Below are 18,889 nucleotides of genomic sequence, written 5' to 3'. Positions count from 1 at the left end.
AAAATAAAATAAAAATAAATAGGCAGTCGCGGACAATTGTCCAGGGGTAGCCCCGAAGGAATTAACTCCCAAGCGGAGGTGGAAAACCGTGCCGAAAGCTGAATGGCACCTGGGTGAGGTGTCTAGAACGGTGACTCTTGGATATCGGGCGACCTCTCAGAGTACGCAGCCTTATCCTTGCATGCGGGGCTCTACAAGGATGGACGAACCCCTTTCCCTAGCTGCTCGTGGGAACAACAATGATAACATGAAACAACAGAACGCGCAGGGCTCCCGAAAATGGGTCGGCCAACAATGCCGACCAATCTAGAACTAGGGGAGCCCATGAACATGGATTTAATGCGATGGATCAGCGGGATCTCGCGACCTTTAGGTGGACGGAGCGACTAAATCACGACTTGCTAGAGTGCTACAATGCGGGTGTGGCCCCTGAACGGGGTTACATGGCGCGGATGCATGCTCTGTTTTGTGAGAAACACCCGGAGCTATCGCACTTTTCGCAGCAACGTCTGCGAAACCATGCCGAACTACTCCGAAAAAGGGGCTATGTAAGCGGAACGCCTACTCTACCACAGCTAGAACAAGCCGGCAACAGAGAAAGAGAGGCGACACTAAGACCAACCGCGGGCAGGCATCCAATAGAGGAAGAGCGATGTTTTATAACTCGGAGAAACATCAACACCAAGGTTTCTCTCAAGCCTAAAGATCTGGTTGAAATGGACGACGAGCTTCGAGGACATTTTTCCGAAGAATCCGACCTCTGGACTATCAATTATTGTATGTAAAATGCAGCGAGAGCTTTGGCCGATGCGGCCCGTTATCACACACTTAACAAGTCAAAGCTGCTGACCATCAGGCAGAATATTGTTGAGAGAATACGGACACTATCTGACGCTAAGAGGAGTCTAGAGCGGGGGGAGAGGTGAGTCAGAGAAAATCAACAGTTTCTCTCTGACCCATCTCGACTCTTCCAAGACCCTCCAGTTATTGTCGGCCACCCGCTCAAACTACCGAGGAGGTAAAAAAAGTATTAAGAGGGATAAAGAACTATTCCGCACCGGGACCAGATTGTATCAAAACCTTCTGGTGGAAGAAGTTTCCTTCAACCCATCAGCATTTGGCCCGTATTTTCACCTCATATTTAAAGTGGGAAGAGCCGATTCCGGAGTGGTTGATGGAAGAGCGCACAATACTCCGTCCGAAAATAGGCAACTTAGCTGACCCGAAGAATTACAGGCCAATCACTGGTCTGAACACACTGTAAAAGATATTCACAGCTATCCTAAATAATAGGATTGTTCGGGCAATTGAACCTATGTGGCAAGAAATGTATGAACAATGAGGCTCAAAGAAAGGCGTAGCCGGATGTCGGGAGAACCTGCTCATCGATAGATGTGTCTGCAAAGATGCAGCATTCTACCAGCGTGACCTATCGATGGACTGGATTAATTATCGGAAAGCTTTCGATTCGAGCGCCCATAGACTTATCATCTGTCTTTTGGAAAGCTTAAAGGTTCATCCGCAAATCGTTAGGTGCATAGAGAAATTGATGCCGCTCTGGAAAACCAGATTTACCATCTTATCTAGAAAAAATCGTGTAACAACAAGGTCACCTTTCAGAGAGGTGCCTTTCAGGTTGACATCATGAACCCACTCCTCTTTTGCCTTACATTATTGCCACTATCTCTAGCACTTCGCCAATCCGACGGGTACTTGAGCGGCAAACCTGCAGATCGAAAGTACAAGGTCACTCATGTATTTTACATGGACGATTTTAAGATCTATGCTAAAAACAAAGAGCAACTACATTTAGCTCTAGGGATTGTCGAATGATATACTAAGGAAACTGGAATGGAATTTGGGTTAGACAAATGCGCCGAAGTTTATTTGAAGCGAGGAAAACTTAATGGCATCCCTGAAGATCCTGAGCTCGTTGATAGAAGCGCTATACGACACCTTTGCGCTGGAGAGACTTATACATACCTGGGCGTGCCAAAGAGTCGCATTCAGGATGTTACATCTATAATGGATACTTTCCGAAGCAGATACAAACGTCTCATCCGGCAAATTTGGTCTTCCGAACTGTCAGCGAGGAACAAAGTATCTGCAACGAACATGCTTGCCGTCCCGATAGTACTCTATTCATTTGGAGTAGTTCCATGGACGAAGAACGAGCTCAGATTCCTTGATATCGGGACAAGAATGGTTATGCACATGAACAAAAGCATGCATCTTAAATCTTCTGTTCCACGACTGTACATCGCACGCCGTCAAGGTGGTCGCGGAATATTGAGTCTTGAATGTCTTCAAAACAGGATTATTCTGGGTACAGCACATAGAGTCGCAAATGGAAGAGACCCTCTTCTTAAAATGGTCAGGAATCACGAAGAAGTGGACAAAGGAGCGTTTCTGTACAAAGCAGCGGAGGTGGCTGCTAAAACAATTGGACTTAACTTCAGTATTAGGGGTGAGCAAAATGTATCAAATTTTATCTATCTCGAGTACTCACTCCTGAAAGCCCGGATTAAGAAAGCACTTGAGAAAAACTTTTGTGAACAGCTCCTCGATAAGAGGATGCACGGTATCTTCAAAAGAAATGTGAAGGATCAGTCAATGTCGGGTGAGCTAACGTTTGCTCTCCTTAAATCGCCCGAATTGAAGTCTGGTACGGAGGATTTCATTTTGGCATGTCAAGACGGTGTCATTTCCACCTTAATATACCGTCGCCACATTTTGAGCCGAGACATTCCCGATGATAGCTATCTAGTTGTCCAACTCATGCGGGAACGAACTACATCCAAAGGCACAATGCGGAACTAAGAGTGCTTTATTACCATCTCTGTCACGCTTACGGCATTAACCTTAATATCACTCCTCTAAACGCTCCGAGGGAAATCGAGTCAATTGTCGAGAATGGGAAATGCCGCATATACTGGAACTTTATATTGTCGACAATTGTTTCTGTTGCACACTCGAGGCCAGACATGGTTCTTCTTGACTTCGAGAAGCGAACCATGTTCGTTATCGAATTTTCGGCACCAGCTGACAAAAACATCATAGCCAAGGAGAATGAAAAGAAAGAGAGGTATAGACACCTTATAAGGGAGTTGCAACGATTGTACCCGGAATATTCTGTTAAACTAATCGTTCTTATCATCGTTGCTCTTGGAGGTGCTAATAATAATGTAAGTAATAATGTTTTATTTCATGCAAAAAGTCTTACCTTCTCTGATGAGAATGTAAAAAAACCATTAATAAAACAATTTGTTGCTCTACTTTCAGTGAAAAAATGTTATCTATTTATTTTTGCTTAGCTTGTGTCGTGTGTCGAAAAATTAAAATTTTTCTATTTTCAATGTTTTTTTTAAATAAATAAAACAAAAACTACGTGTCCTATAAAAACGTGATTAATAACAAATTTGTAGATATTTTTTGATTACACAATGCTTGTCTGGTCATTTTGTTTTTCTATCTTGCATAATTTGACCGCAAAATGCAATTTTATATTTTTTATTAATGTTTGTGCCGTCAAAATTATAATTTTCAATTTTTCGAAAACATTCAAAAAGTTGATATGATAATCTTGTAGGGCTATCGAAAAGTAACATTTGTCTTTTCAAGTACTATGAACAACTGTACAGAGAATTTTTGAATCATCAAAAAATTTCTACTCAAAAATGTTTAAAATGGGCTCACTTTTAGTATCTTTTTCCCAAATGTCTGACTAACGAATTTGGCATTTAGCTTATGACACTAAAAGAGTTACAAAAGGCCAATCTAACAGATTAATTTTTTCAAAAGTTATCGTGCTCACAGACTGACAGACATAAAGACAAACATAAAGCCAGACAAACAGACATACAGACATACACATTCGTAAAAACATGTTTTTGAGATTCAAGGGGTCTAAAAACATGGACCTTTTGACAAAAACTAGGGTGGTCAAATTTTACACAAATCTAATACCGTTGCTGATGAGAATTTAAAAATGATTTATTTGTCATGAATAATTTTTTGATGTTCTGTTTTAAGCTTTAATCGTAAAAAAATAGCATCAAAAACATGAAAAGTTAAATTTTTTGAAACCCCACACACGAGATGTAAAAGAAATTAAAAGGCAAAAGTTGTGACACGAATGTGCCCACGCAGCGGGCAGAGTTTTTTTACTGTTAATGATGTTTGTCATGATTAAAGCCAAAACTACGCATTCTATCAAAAAGCGGTTGAAAACAAATTTGTAGATCTCTTTCAAATGCACAATTTTCGTGTACTCACCTTTTACCGTATTTTGCATAGTTTGGCCGAAAAATGTAATTTTTGGATTTTTCATTATTTTGCATGCTGTCAAAATTTGAATTTTGGATTTTTCAAGAAAATTCAAAAAGTTGTTATGATAATCTTGTAGGGCATTCAAAAAGCAACATTTTTCTTCTCTTCACTTTTTTCACATCGTGCGTTATTTGGCTTAAAATGCTCATTTTCGTGTGATTTTTGGAATTTTGTAAATGCTATAACTCTGGTAATTTTTTATTAAAAAAAAAAGTCATTAGGATAAATTGTTCGACTTTTTGAGTACTATGAATAACCGTACAGAGAATTTTTGAATTTTGAAAAAAGTAGTCTCAAAAATATTCAAAATAAGTCCACTTTTTGAATTTTTATCAAAAATGGCTGGCTAACGAACACGAAACGAGTGTACTGAAGGCCAATCTAATAGATGTGTGTATATTAAACAAATATAGTTTACCTTTTTCGATGAATCTTTTAATGCCTTTAAACAACTTTCAGCACCACAGTTCTTAACGAGAAAAATCGATTTTCATATCACGAACAATCTAAATTTTCAGAAAGATTGAAAATTTTTGAGGGCAGATTGTTCTTAAATTATTTTTTCAAATAGTTATTAAGACTATTTTTTGTGATAAGTTTAAATAATTTTAAACCCCTAAAACACTTGTATGACTGGGGATGGTGGAGACCTACATGTATGTTTTAAAATATATTTTGGGTTTTATTTGTGTAATAATTTATGAGAACCATTTGACCAAATCACATTCACAGAAAACAAAATTGCATCCCATTCCGTATATAATTGTCAGATAATACCAGGTCGCCGATTTATTATCTCCTTGAAATACAGGATCGTGTTGTTTCTGCTAATAAATATTCAAGATTCGAACTTGTGAAAATTCGATTTTATTAGGAAGCTCGGTTTCTTGATTTTTCCAGAGGATTAACATGGTAAGGATTCATATTCTAACTACCCCAGGAAACAACTCCTAACGTGAAATATGGCTAAATTTGCTGAGAAGACCTTTGAGAATGTTTTCGACTCTGTTACAATCGAAACCCTTCCAATTTCGAACTCATCCAGGTAAATCAGTCACCTGGCTTTTCGACAGATCCAATGCTCTAAGACAGGGGTCTCCACATCCACAGGTGCAGCGTCACCCAGCATCGCTCGGCCTTTTTCAAGATGTACCAATTTTTTCGACGGGAAACTGCGAGGAAATGTATGACCCCTTGAAAAAAATTCCAGTTGGAAGTATTTAAAGTGTTTGGCTCAAGCAATTGCTGACAATTGTTCACAAAGAAATGTTTTCGGCATTAATAATACTAAATAATTTTTTTTTTAAATACTAATAATAATCAAAATAAGTGGTCGAAAAATTTTCAAATCGAGAATCTGTAAATAAAATTATTTCAGAATAAGGGTTCGAAAATTGAAAAAATTAAAAACTTTCAAAATTTATTACTTAAAATTCAAAGGAATTGATATTGCATCTTTTTTCTAGGATAAAAAATTAATTTTTTATCATTTTTACCTCTCAATATGTAAATTTTTTAAATTATAAAGCTTTAAAATTAGATATTTCAAAAAAAGTAATATTTAATTTTTAATATCAAAGTTTTAAAAAATGCTATTGCAACTGAAGGAAAAAAATTCTTTGCATTAGTATTAACAGATCTTAAAAATGGTAATTTATTTATTTTTTGTATCCGTTGGACATGATATAATCAATTACTTAAGTCCATTTACAATTTTTTAAACTTTTAATATTGAATAATTTGTTATTATGGATTTCAAAATTGAATATGTTTTTAATATTAGGTAATGGAAACTCAAGGGCACGTGAATTTCTTGCTACTTTTTTATTTAATTTAGAAATTAAATTTGGAATTAATTATAAACAAACCCATTTTTATGGCATTTAAATTGTAAGCATAACAAATTACAATTGCGTTGAATACTTTATTTAACAATATTAAAGTGAAGAAAACTAAACATTCATTATTTTATTTCGTAATTCTCAATTTTAGCGTTAAGTGTCGAATAGAAATAAGGGTCTCGAATTTAAGGGTTCCAAGCGGCAAAAAATAAGGTGAAGGTTTTTGACAGTTCTGGGTAAAAACTAAGTAGATCTGACCTATTGGCCTGGGACCGCTAGTAGATTCAGGATCTACCTTTGGAAACCCCTGCTCTAAGGTATTAAATTCTAGTATTGCCAAAAAATACCCTTGTCGCGAAATTGGTCTGAATTTGATTGGTGGTAGAATATGTACATTTTTGGACTCCTGTCTGAGTGAAACCCATACAAGTTCGAACTTGTCCACGTAGATCGGTCACATGATTTTTTTATTGACTCAATGCTGTAAGTGATCAAGTTTTAGTAATCCCAAAAAACTGCCCTTATCGTCAAGTTAGTCTAAATTTGATCGGTATTATGTGACAATTATGTACATAACGTAATGCCGTTTTTTCTAAATGTGATTTGGGCAAATGGTTCTAATAGATTCTTACACAGGTAAAAGACAAAATGTATTTTACAACATACTTATAGATCCCCAGCATCCCTAGTCACACGAGTGTTTTTTAAGGTTTTAAAATTATTTAAACTTATCTTTAAAATAGTTTTAATAATAATTTAAACAATTATTTTAGAAAAAGTTTGTTCTCAACAAATTTTCAATCGTTCTAAAATTTTTAATTATTCGTTATATAAAAATGAATTTTTCTCGTTAATAATTGATGTGCTGGAAGTTTGAAGGCATTAAAAGATGCATCGAAAAGGGTAAATTATATTTTTTGAATATACACACATAGACTGGAAAATAGTTTTGATAAAAGATGTTGCAATTTTAGCTTATACATTGCGGGGGTTATTTTTGTAACGATTGGAGGTGAGAAAAAAAATTAAGCTCAAAAGTACCATGTTACTATTTTATAAGTAAGTTCCATCGATGTAGACATCGACTTTTTTAACACGTGTTTTCATTAGAGAGTGTGGCATTTTTATATAAGGGTTAATTTTACAAAAGCGATATGACATTAGGAAATAAAGAAAGAGCACAAAAATTAAGACACCAAAAATCCCAACAGTTAATGTATACAATTTTTGGCATCAGTCTGCAGGTTTGTGTTCAGAGACAAATAGAGAAAGCAAGGAAATTGCATTACTTCATCTAGATACTTTTTTTCTAAGAGCCGAAGTGAGAGAAGCAGAGGTTGAAAAATTCCGCCAAGCTACTTGACAAGAAAATGTACGGAAACTTTTACAGACATGTAGAAGAACAATCTTTGTCAAAAGAGCAAACTTTTGCTTTTCTCAAATCATCAGAGCTTACTTCAAGTACAGAGGGTATTATTTTCGCGTGCCAAGACGGTGTAATTTCCACCTTAGTATACGACGACCGCATTTTATGTCAAGAAGTTCCCAGCGATCGGTGCAGAGCGTGTCATGCATACGCTGAGTACCTAGAACACATACTATCTGGGGCTTCCACCCATGCGGAAACTACGTATCTCAACGGACATAAGGCGGCCCTAAGAATGCTTTATTATCATCTTTGTCGCTCTTACGGTGCTGACCGCGACCCTGCCCTTCCGTACGCTCCGAGGGAGATAAGAGTCAATTGAAGCGATGGATGGTAGAAGGGCGCATAAAGATGGATCGCTGATGGTGAGAGGCCCCCTCGGTATTTTTAAAACATTGGACATCGTTCTTCAAAACTTCGGGAAACGAACTATATTCATGATCGAATTCTCGGCTCCTCAAAAGGGAGCTGCAACGACTGCACACAAAATATTCGATTAAAGTAATTGTCCTTGTGCTCTCGGAGGTGCGAATCTATCAATGATTCGTAATCTTAAAGCCATACCAGCGTGCCAAAAATATGTCAAGGCACTTGCGTAATGGATGCAGCAAGCTGTAATTCTTGGAACGCTTCGTGTCTCAAAACACACGAGTGTTTCGCCGGCCTGTTGTTGTGATTTCATCGTGCCCTGTGGCCATCCATCTCACGGTCGTGAGACGTGGCCATAAGTGCGATTTACCGCGGTTCTACTGATTCTAAAGATATTTCGCATTTTAAATAAAAGAATGAATAAGTCTTGCAAATAAGGAAAGTACATAATATGTTGTTTAAAGAAATTTGTAAATAAATCTTCAAAGGCAACAGTTTCATGGAAAATAGGTTTGTTCTGCGAAATTCTTAAAATGTTAAATTTAAAATCAAAAATCCTTTGTAAAAGGTGATTTTCCGAATATGATTTTTTGATAAAATCATTACAATAAACTTTGCAATTAAAATTTTATGTAAAACTTGGTTACAATTTGAAACACGCTAATTAATTTTGCTAATCAATTTTTCCAACATATAAGCATTAACATTTCAGGAAATTGTTATCATTTGTTGAAAATAATGTTAACCTCATTTTTATAATTTTTGGGTATTTTGAAGAAATATATGTCTACCATTATACTTTAGTAACGCGATTTTCAATTTTGATTTTCTTGAAACAGAATACTTCTTTCCCATGCACAGTTTCGTATTCTTATTCAGTATCCTCACATCTCGGGAGCAAGTTTAAGTTTTTTGTGAAAAACTACGTTTGCCTTCTGTACACTATATTTAAAACTCTTTTTAACTTTAACAAGTTTATTGCAATTAAGAATTTAAAAGCCTTTTTTATTTAACTATGTAATTCCCGTAAAATACGAAATAAAAAAGGCAATTACATTCTCTACGCTATATTTCTGTATTGCAAAAAACTCACATAACTTTTATCAATATTCAAGGGCATTGATTTCAACATCTTTTTCAATATTCGCTTAAAATTTGCAAAGAAATTGTCAAAATTAATTGCTATCAGGATCTTTCAACACATATTTTAAGTTATGGCGCTTACACATTTCCTTTATTTATTTTTGGAAAGTATAATGTAATAATATAACTCTTCATATTTTGAAATTGTTGAGATATTGATAAAATCATATACTTGTCATGAAAAAATATAATTTTTCAGTGTAGGATATCAGTAAGCATTTCTCTTTCGTTCGAGTTGCCTTTTATAGTATTAAAATAAAAATATTACATTTTAAATGAGTCGCCCTAAAGCACCTAATTCAAAACGTATCTGCGGTACTGAATTCTGGATTGTACACGGAGAAACTCTTGATCGTAATATTTGATATAGCCGAGAAAAGAGTATTATTGCCGCACGCGTAGGAAGAAATACATTTTCCATTTCATTTATAAATATACTACAAACCTAATAATTGCCATTTATAGTTAGAAAAATTCATATTTTTGATAGCAGATTGAAGTTCAAAAAAGTGATATTCACAAATTAAATGATAAAACCGTAGTTGCAATAACTAGCATTGAAAATAATATGAGTTGCAAAACAGGTAAGAAAAATTACAATTTTCAATGGGAAGGTGCAATGAAAGAAAAAACAACTGAATGTAGTGCTTCGCGATTCAGTACCAAATGACGTCATTACACACGCCGAAGTTCATGAGGATGATAAAATTCCTAAAACTTATAATTTGTTTTATCACAGGGAAATATCTCCGTTCTGCTGCCCCGGAGACCCGTGTTCAATTCCCGCCAGGGCTGATATCTTCTAACAAGGTTTTTTCTCTTTCAGCTTAGAATAAATTATAAATATCTAATTGTATGTTTATTGTATAAAATGTACAGTGCGTGAAGTGAATGCGAATTTATGTTTATTTTGCTCTTCCGACCATGGAAGTATTTCCTATTTGCTATGGGAAAAAATTAGAAATGCGTAGAATGAACATAGACAGACTGTTTTTACTATTGTGTTTTGTAAACTTCACAGTCTGTCTTAGGGATTATAGTAAGTTTCTTTTAGTATAAATGCAATTATTTAATCATTTACTTTATATTTGAATAGACATAATAACTTCAGGCTTTAATATTCACAGTAGTAATGCTTGCAATAGTGACTCTACATCCTGACTTGCTATTGCCGTATTTCAAAAATAAATATTATACCTTCAAATTTTATAACTGAAAGTTTCTCCGTGTACGTCACGTGGCGCAAGCCATGAACCACCACGGCGCTTTCCTAGCAGCGACTGGAGGTCGGTGGTGGAGTTAATATCCCATCTGGTTTTTGAGCAATATCGACGACTCAATTTCCCTTCAGTGGAGAGGCCTGCTCTAGGGCAGATCTCTTCAGCGAGGGCAAATTCGACCGCAAATACTTATTTGCGACTTATCTCGTTTCCACCAAATATCTCCTGGCTGTAAACCCTTGCTCTAGAGAGAATTCAGACACGTTTCCCCTTATAATATTCACCGCTGTACCGAAACTTTCATATTGCCATGGGACGAGAACAGTTTGAAGAGGGTTATTTTACATGAATACTTTAATAAGTAGATTTGATCAGAATGAAATCAATCATTTCTTCGACCGTCAACGTAAATAAGGGTAAGATTTGTTTGTATAGGTCTTACGGTTTTCATTAATTAAAAGAATAAAACAAAATTACTGAAGTTCGTTTATTGAAATTCTGACTTTCTGACGTTTCGGCTAACACTGCGTGTCTTTTTCAAAGAATCTAAAGAAATAATATATAAATAACGATCTTTTCTTACAAATAATTACAAACAAATTAATTTAAAAAAAGTAAAAGAAATTAAAATAACCTGTTCTTTTTATTTTGTAAAAAACCAAGAATATTAATTTTGGAGTCAAACATCTGTCAATAGTTTAATTTAAATTTTTAAAAATAATAATGACGTGTGACACCAAATTAAATTAAAGTGTACAAAAAACATATAATAGAAAAGCCTCATAACAATTGAATAGGCTTTTTTAAGGAACTAGATCTTAATTGACGGAAAAATCCTCACAATGTTTTTAGACAACGACGAACATATAGCAAAGTAGACAAGAGACATGCATTAAGGTGGCAAGTTCATGAATACAGAATAAAGCCGCCATTTTAAAGCAACCGCAAATGAGGAAAGCGCATCAAAGTAACTGAAATTTTAACTTGGTTTTGTTTATTTTATAATACTTTTTTTAAATATTTAGTTGACATTCATGATTTCTGTCTGTGAGTTAATCAAATTATTGTGATATTTGTTTATAAACATGGATTCTATTATACGTCTTTTATATGTATTTTTTTCTCTAGCAAGAATTTTAATATTGCTAAAATAAAAATAAAAATAATGGTTTCTGTTCTAACAGTATTGTGAAAGACGTGTATTGAAATTTCCAACTCTACAATCTCTTTTATGTTCCGAAACTTTAGTTTTTAATCTTCTACCTGTTTCACCAAATGTAGAGCATGGAGATCAGAAACTTAGCATCAGAAAAACAGTTACTCAATTAATCTCAAACCATAATCGAAATAATAACTTCAAGAACCTTGAGAAATCTTTTGACCGTGTTGAAAATTTTCAAAAGGCTAATAAAGATTTAGTTTTTGTAAATGCAGATAAAGGCAACATAACGGTAGCAGCTAATAGAGAAAATTATAATAAGACTGTGGAAAACATGCTCAACAATGATAATTTGTATAAAAAGAGAAAAACTAGTCTTGCTCCAACAATAGAAGAAAAATGTAATGATATAGCTATTCGACGGGAGAAAAAAGATTAATAAATGAACAATCATCATATAAATTAAAAACACATGATAGTACTATAGCATGGGTACATCACTCAGGGTAAATGACGGGGTTCACTCAAACTCGTATAAGCACGCCCTCGAGGATCTCCTCTTAACTAAAAGTTGAATGAAATTGATGAACCTACCGATTCCTGCTACGAAAAGTTTCATAACCCTGAGCGTATTTTTAAAATATTTTATTTATTAAAAAGTTGACTGTTAAAGAAATGGTATGAAATAAATAATTGTGCAAAGTTTAAATTAGGAAAACTTGCTAATAGTTTTTTTCACATTAACCTCGTTGTTCGTTGCTGGAGTGGCAAACAAAGGCAGCCGTTGCACATGCGTAGTGATTCACTCGACGACTCTCGCGCGCCTCTCTCGGATCTTCTCTGAAGCTCTACCGCCCCGTCCCGCATTCCCCTATAAATTTCTCAAAAATATGCCTGAGTGTCGTACCCATGGTACTGTAGCTAAAGCTAATTCTCTTCCATAACTGCACAAACCAGATTTGAAATGAAGATTAATTGTTTCCACAATTGGTTCTCCTACTTATAACTTATCCAAATATATTTTTAATGTTTTAAAATCAGTTTCAGGTAACATAGAATCATCTGTTAAAAATATCTGGGATTTAAAGGACACTTAAAAAAAATTAAAGTTTCTTCAACACATTCCTTAGTTTCATTGGACATTGTTTCAATGTTTGATAACATTCCATTAGAACCAGAATTAGACTGCATCGAAAAAAAACTGATACAAAATAAAAATTTAACTAAAATAACAAAAAATGAATTTAAGTCGCTACTAGAACTGTTTTCAATAACATGGTTTTCTCTTTTAATGGGAAATATTATAAACAATGAAATGGTTGTCCGATGGGTTCACCATTGTCTCCTATAGAATCAAATTTTCTTTAGAAGATGTTGAAACAAAAGCTTTGAAAAAATTGAATTTTAAACCTATTTTATATAAAAGGTATGTGGATGATATTTTAGCTATTGTTCCTACTGAAAAAATGGTTCATGTCATCAATACTTTTAACTGTATTGAAAATTCCATACAGTTTACATCTGAACTTGAAAATAATAATTTAATAAATTACCTTGATCTACAAATTATAAACACAACTTAGGGCAAGTTATTTACCAATTGGTTTAAAAAAGCGTCATGGTCTGGTAGATATCTTCATTTTAATTCCCATCATTTATATTGTCAAAAGGTCGGCCTAATAAAAGGTTAAATCGGTGGATGCATACAAGTGAGAGATATTAGCTTCAGGAAAGAAAACTTGGAACAAATTAAAATTACTTTAGTTCAACATAATTATCAGTTTCCTTTGATAAATAGTATTATTCGAGAACGAATTCATGAAATCTACAATGCTTCCAGTAAGAAAAATAACTGGGTTGACACGTACAAAAAATCGGATTTAAAAGTTAAGTTTCCGTATATTCAAGGACTATAAACATAAATGTTTATTTTAGTAATCAAAACCCTTAAAAAATTTGTACTTAATCAAGAAGATATTGATAGTAACGAAAATTTGTCTAGAATTGCATATCTCATTAAATGTAATTGTTGTGAAAAAGTTTATATTGGTGAAACAGGTGGAAGATTAAAAACTAAAGTTTCGGAACATAAAAGAGATTCTAGAGTTGGAAATTTCAATAGAGGTCTTTCAGAACACTCTTGGAACTTAAACCATTATTTTGATTTTAACAATATGAAAATTCTTGCTAGAGAAAAAAATACATATAAAAAACGCATAATAGAATCCATATTTATAAACAAATATCACAATATTTCGATTAACTTACAGACAGAAATCATGAATGTCAACCAAATGTATCAAATTATTATAAAATAAACAAAATCAAGTTAAAATTTCAGTTACTCTGGCGCTTCCCTCACTTGCGGTTCCTTTACAATTAAGCCTTTATTCGGTATTCATTACTTACCACCTTAATGTATGGCTCTTGTATACTTTGCTATATGATCGTCATTGTCTAAAAACATTGTAAGGATTTTTCCGTCAATTAAGATGTAGTTTCTTAACCCCCTGCCGCATCGCGTATCATATATGATACATATAGTTTTAAACCGCAAAAAATATTTTTGTGAGGTTCAAACCAACTAACTGTTGGTCCATGGTTTTTTGCATATTTTAATTTAATTTGGTGTCACACATCATTATTATTTTTTTTTATTGACATTAAACTATTGACATATGTTTGACTCTAAAATTAATATTCTTGGTTTTTTACAAGATAAAAAGCACAGGTTTTTTTAATTTCTTTTACTTTTTTTTAAACTAATTTGTTTGTAATTATTTGTAAGAAAAGATCGTTTTTATATATATTCTTTATTTAGATTCTTTGAAAAAAGCACGCAGTGTTAGCTGAAACGTCAGACAGTCAGAATTTCAATAAACGATCTTTCCAGTATTCCGTTTTATTCTTGTAATCAATTCAGACCATAACACCTACAAAAATAAATCTTACTCTTATGAATACTTTTGTTTATGAACGTTTTGAAGTATTATATGTGTTACAGAGTGAATATTATTGTTCCCTAACTTTAATAACTTACCTCACCAAAAATTTATAATGGTCGTGAGATGAGCGTTTTTCTACTCTGCATTAAATTCTCTTGCAAAGTCATAAAAGGTCAATTAGTTCTCCTTTAAGGATGTTTAAAGAAAATTCAAGGCCAAACGAGGGTGGGAATCGCGAATGATACTTAAATTAAACGAAAAGACAGAAGCTGACCTTACAAACTCAAGGCCCAACATGTTTTTCCTGGCCGGAAAAGCATGTAATACCAACTGTGCCATTTCCACACATTCTTTGTACTGTCAACGATCATATGAAACATACGAAGAACAACTACCAAGTTTGGTTGCAAAATAATCGAAGCGAAATTAAAATGTATTGATAAAAAGATTTAACTAACTTATGTACAGGTTCTTTCACTTGGTAGTGAATTATTACATGTTTCTATTATAATTATAATTATATTAATTAGTTAAATGCCCCTTAATTCGTGTCAGTCATGGAATCCATCATAAAAAATAAATTTTTATTAAGATTTTAGTCCGCAATTGTGTTGTGGGGGGGGGGGGGGGGGGGGGGGGGGTGAGTGTTTTCAGGATGTTATAGTCCAGGCATCTGGTACATTTACAGCGTGCTAAGTAGATAATGTGCGTTTTTTTTTGCTAATACGGTTTATTAAGTGGTCTTGATTAAAATTCTAAGTTTTCTAGAAGTGACACCCATGCATCCCGAAGATATTTTTGATAAAAAGTTCCAAAAAATCGTGCTTTCCTAGCTGACCCGTCCCACTGCACTTTAGAGAAAAATATTCAACACCCAAATTAAACTAGGAGAAATTCTACAAAATTGAAAGGCAACAAAAAGTTCTATTTTCAATAGGTGCTGAGTTATCGTCCTTCAAAGAACCCGGATATTTTGGAAAAAAGAGGCAGAAAACCCCAAAAATAAAGTTTGTATCTCTACTTTGGAACCTGTTAATCTGACGCAAAAAATTCAATAGTTATATTGAAGTAGACGCAATTTCGAGTTATTCTAAAAAAAAATGCAATGATCTAGCGCCAATAGATCACAAGTTATAGCCTCACAAAGTTGACCGCTTTTGACCTATTTTTCAGGGCAAATTACTCGTTTAACATTTTTTTTCAAAATACTTCAATTCTCCGTGAAGCTACGTAAGTCGTGCAAGAGAAAAAGTTGCAGGGCAGAAAATTCTGCGTAAATCTAAAAAATATATAATCTTCTAGTCTTCATAGACTGAGAGTTATTACTCTTTAAATGAACATAAATTTTTGCTATTTTGAGCTATTTATAGTCATAAGTTTGTCCAAAACTGCCCGTTCCGTACATATTCTACAGAAAATCGTCATGAAAATAAATTATAGAGGACTGAATTCTGCGTTAAATAAAAAAAATTTAAATGTTTTAGCTCATATAGGTCACGAGTTATAACCATGAAACTTTGACCTTTTCCATTCGGAAGGCTCCGTATGTACTGGAAAATGAACCTCGACCGTATTTGAGTATTTTGGTGGCATACATGCATTTGTAGTTCATTACAAGTTCACCTTTTCTTCTTTGTTTGTTGTTGAATAACAATTGTTTAAATAATGGCTGTGTCTAGTCGCCCCGAAAAATTGAGGGAGTCGGAAAAGTGGATCGGCTAGTCGTCCCGAAGCCAGACGTATGAAAAATATTGGACTAGTCATCCCGAATTTCGGGGCGACGAGCCACTTCGTTAAATAATACGCTTCACTCTATTAAATTTGTTCATACTTCATGTATTTACTTTGTGAAAAATACTTCTATAATATCAGTTTTCGAAATTAAATGAAAAAAATACAAATTAACTGATTTTACATTGATTATTTACCACTTATAAAAAATGCTAAAAAGGCATCAGTTTAATAACGTTGTATTATTTTATGTTAAAAATGCCAAAAATTGAAAGATTATTTTGTAAAATGAACTCTTTTCCACACCACCCTGGAGGTAGGGTATGTGCTTTTTTTTAAACTGGTTTTCCAAATAAACCAGTTAACTGGTATTTTTTAAATTAATTTCGCAAACAGATAGTTTGAAAGTGATTTTCATAAAGTAAGGCAAACGTCACAATAATTGTCACCTTGGTCCCAGTAATCTTAATGCCAATTGCCTTGGTTTTTATTTAATTTGAATAAATGCACTTTGTATTAGCTATTATAAAATAATGAAAATAAGTGGGTTTTATCATTGAATGTTACTTTTAACATATATTTTTAATAATATATTCAAATTATTACGAAGTTTCACGATTACTGGGACTTTCAACCTTAAATACATTAAATATGCACACAAATGATAGAGAGAAGCATATTATTTAAACAATTGATCGTTTTTCATCAAAAAAGGAGAAAAAGTGCACGTGTAATGAGCTACAAGTGCATACATGCCACCAAAAGGCTCAAATACGGTCGAAGTACATCATCCAGTACATACAGAGTATTCCGAATGGAAATGGTCAAAGTTTCATGGTCATAACTCGTGACCTATATGAGCTGAAACATTTTACTTTTTTTATTTTACGCAAAATTTAATTCTCTATAATTTATTTTATGGCTATAAATAGCTCAAAACAGCAAAAAAAATTATACCTTTTTAAAGTCATAACTCTTGATCTGTGAAGACTAGAAGATTTTTTTTATAATTACGCAGAATTTCATGTCATGCAATTTTTTTTCTTGTACCACTTATGTAGCTTCACGGAAAAGTGAAGTATTTTGAAAAAACTGAACACGAGTAATTTGCCCTGAAAAATAGGTCAAAAGCGGTCAACTTTGTGAGACTATAACTTATAACCTATTGGCGCTAGATCATTGCATTTTTTTAGAATTACTCGAAATTGCGTATAATTCAATTCAAATTTTGATTTTTTGGTTACAAAATTAACAGGTACCAAAGTACTGATACAAACTTCAGAAATGGGTTATTTTCGCCTAGTTTAATTTTGGTGTTAACCATTCTGCTCTAAAATGCAATGGGATGGGTCAGTCTACGGTAAAAAGCCCTTTTTTCGTACGAGATTCCAAGAGTATTACGGAGGAATTAATAATCACGAAAGTCGTAACGTAACGTTGAATTCTTTGTTTGCCTTATATTGGCAATTAAACGATTGTTTGTAATATGAATAGTATATTGTTTAGGTGCAAAAATCACACAATTCAATGTCACCAAGTTTCGTATAGTAAATATGACTGTAGGAGTACGTAAAGCAAAACAATTACCCTATTAGTCCTGTCCAACGAACAACAGTTGTTCTTGGTGAGGAAGAAATTTTACAGATTGGGTTTTAAATAGTCACTGCTAAACTCACCAGTAATTGGCATAATATTCGTGGCACCAGTGCCCGTGTATATTATTGAATGCCAATAATTGCAGTTTTAATCACACCAATAAGGACGCTATTGGATTAGGTTAGGTTTGCACTCGAACGGTCATCAAGCCAACAACGCTGAAGGTTGATCTTAACTGATATCCTTGCTATCGTCTTCTGCTCCAGGGTTTTTAAATATCGAAAAAAAAACACTATTGCACTCAGCACTCACTTTTCTAACCATGCCATCAATTCGATCGCGGAAAGTTACGCGGAACTAAATTACGGTTATTTAACCACGTTCAACGCGATTAATAGTCGAAAATAATCAATTTAGTTATATTCGTTGGAATGAATGGAAAATAGCAATAAGCCAGGTAATGGTAAAAACTGCGTGCGGTGTGGAAATGGTATATCAGTGATTCCCAACCATCATCTGTTTCATCTTCTTCTGTAGTGGGATTCCGACACAGTGAGGGTACTGTCACACCTCTGCCTGCCTGCCCGGTGCAGGCAGACAGCTGCCCGAGACCGTTCACACCTTGGTTTTTCCTTCTCTGGAAAATCTTAAAATCGCGCGAGAATTGTAAATATTTTAAAATTTTTTAATGAAATAAACCAAGTTTTTATATTTAAAATTGACAATTATGATAATGAGTTAAATTTTTCCAATATAATGTAAAAGTAAGAGATAAAATACTCAGTCCTGAATTGAGTATTTCAGAAATTGTCAAGTGTTTCCAGAAAAGTCATTTTGTCAGTCGTACTGTTTTTTATTCTTATCTGATGTTGATGTCCTGTGTCGCGCAATCAAAGAAAATATATTGCTGTAAGTGAAATAAATCACTTTTTATGCTCTTGTACAATGTAAACATTTTTTCAAACGTGAAATTTCAAATTCGTACAGGAATCGTCTACTTTGTTCAAAATTAATGGAATAGAATGGATAATATACGGAAATATTTTTACGGTACTCGTATGAGTAAGTTAGAGGAATGGGAAGAATATTGAATATCTTACACCTTTGTATGAGTAATCCATGTTTGCGAT

At 33.9% G+C, this 18,889-nt stretch overlaps 1 protein-coding gene across 4 annotated transcripts in view; it reads right to left on the bottom strand.

Moving 5' to 3' along the window:
• LOC117168712 (probable inactive serine/threonine-protein kinase bub1) overlaps window positions 1-18,307 on the bottom strand; it is a 244,950-nt gene extending 226,643 nt beyond the window's left edge. For 3 of the 4 annotated variants that reach the window (XM_033354424.1, XM_033354423.1, XM_033354421.1), the window contains exon 1: window positions 17,840-18,307. The gene's annotated coding sequence lies outside the window, so the exon portion shown is untranslated. Of the gene's footprint in view, window positions 1-17,750 lie in introns of all 4 variants that reach the window. The other variant, XM_033354422.1, reaches the window with a different exon arrangement.
• Between the last annotated feature and the right edge of the window lie 582 nt (window positions 18,308-18,889).

The sequence above is a fragment of the Belonocnema kinseyi genome, chromosome 3 (genome assembly GCF_010883055.1).
Source record: "Belonocnema kinseyi isolate 2016_QV_RU_SX_M_011 chromosome 3, B_treatae_v1, whole genome shotgun sequence".
In the NCBI taxonomy this organism is placed as follows: Eukaryota; Metazoa; Arthropoda; class Insecta; order Hymenoptera; family Cynipidae; genus Belonocnema; species Belonocnema kinseyi.
Note: the sequence above shows the minus strand (reverse complement) of the source record. Positions and strands in the feature narration are given on the sequence as shown.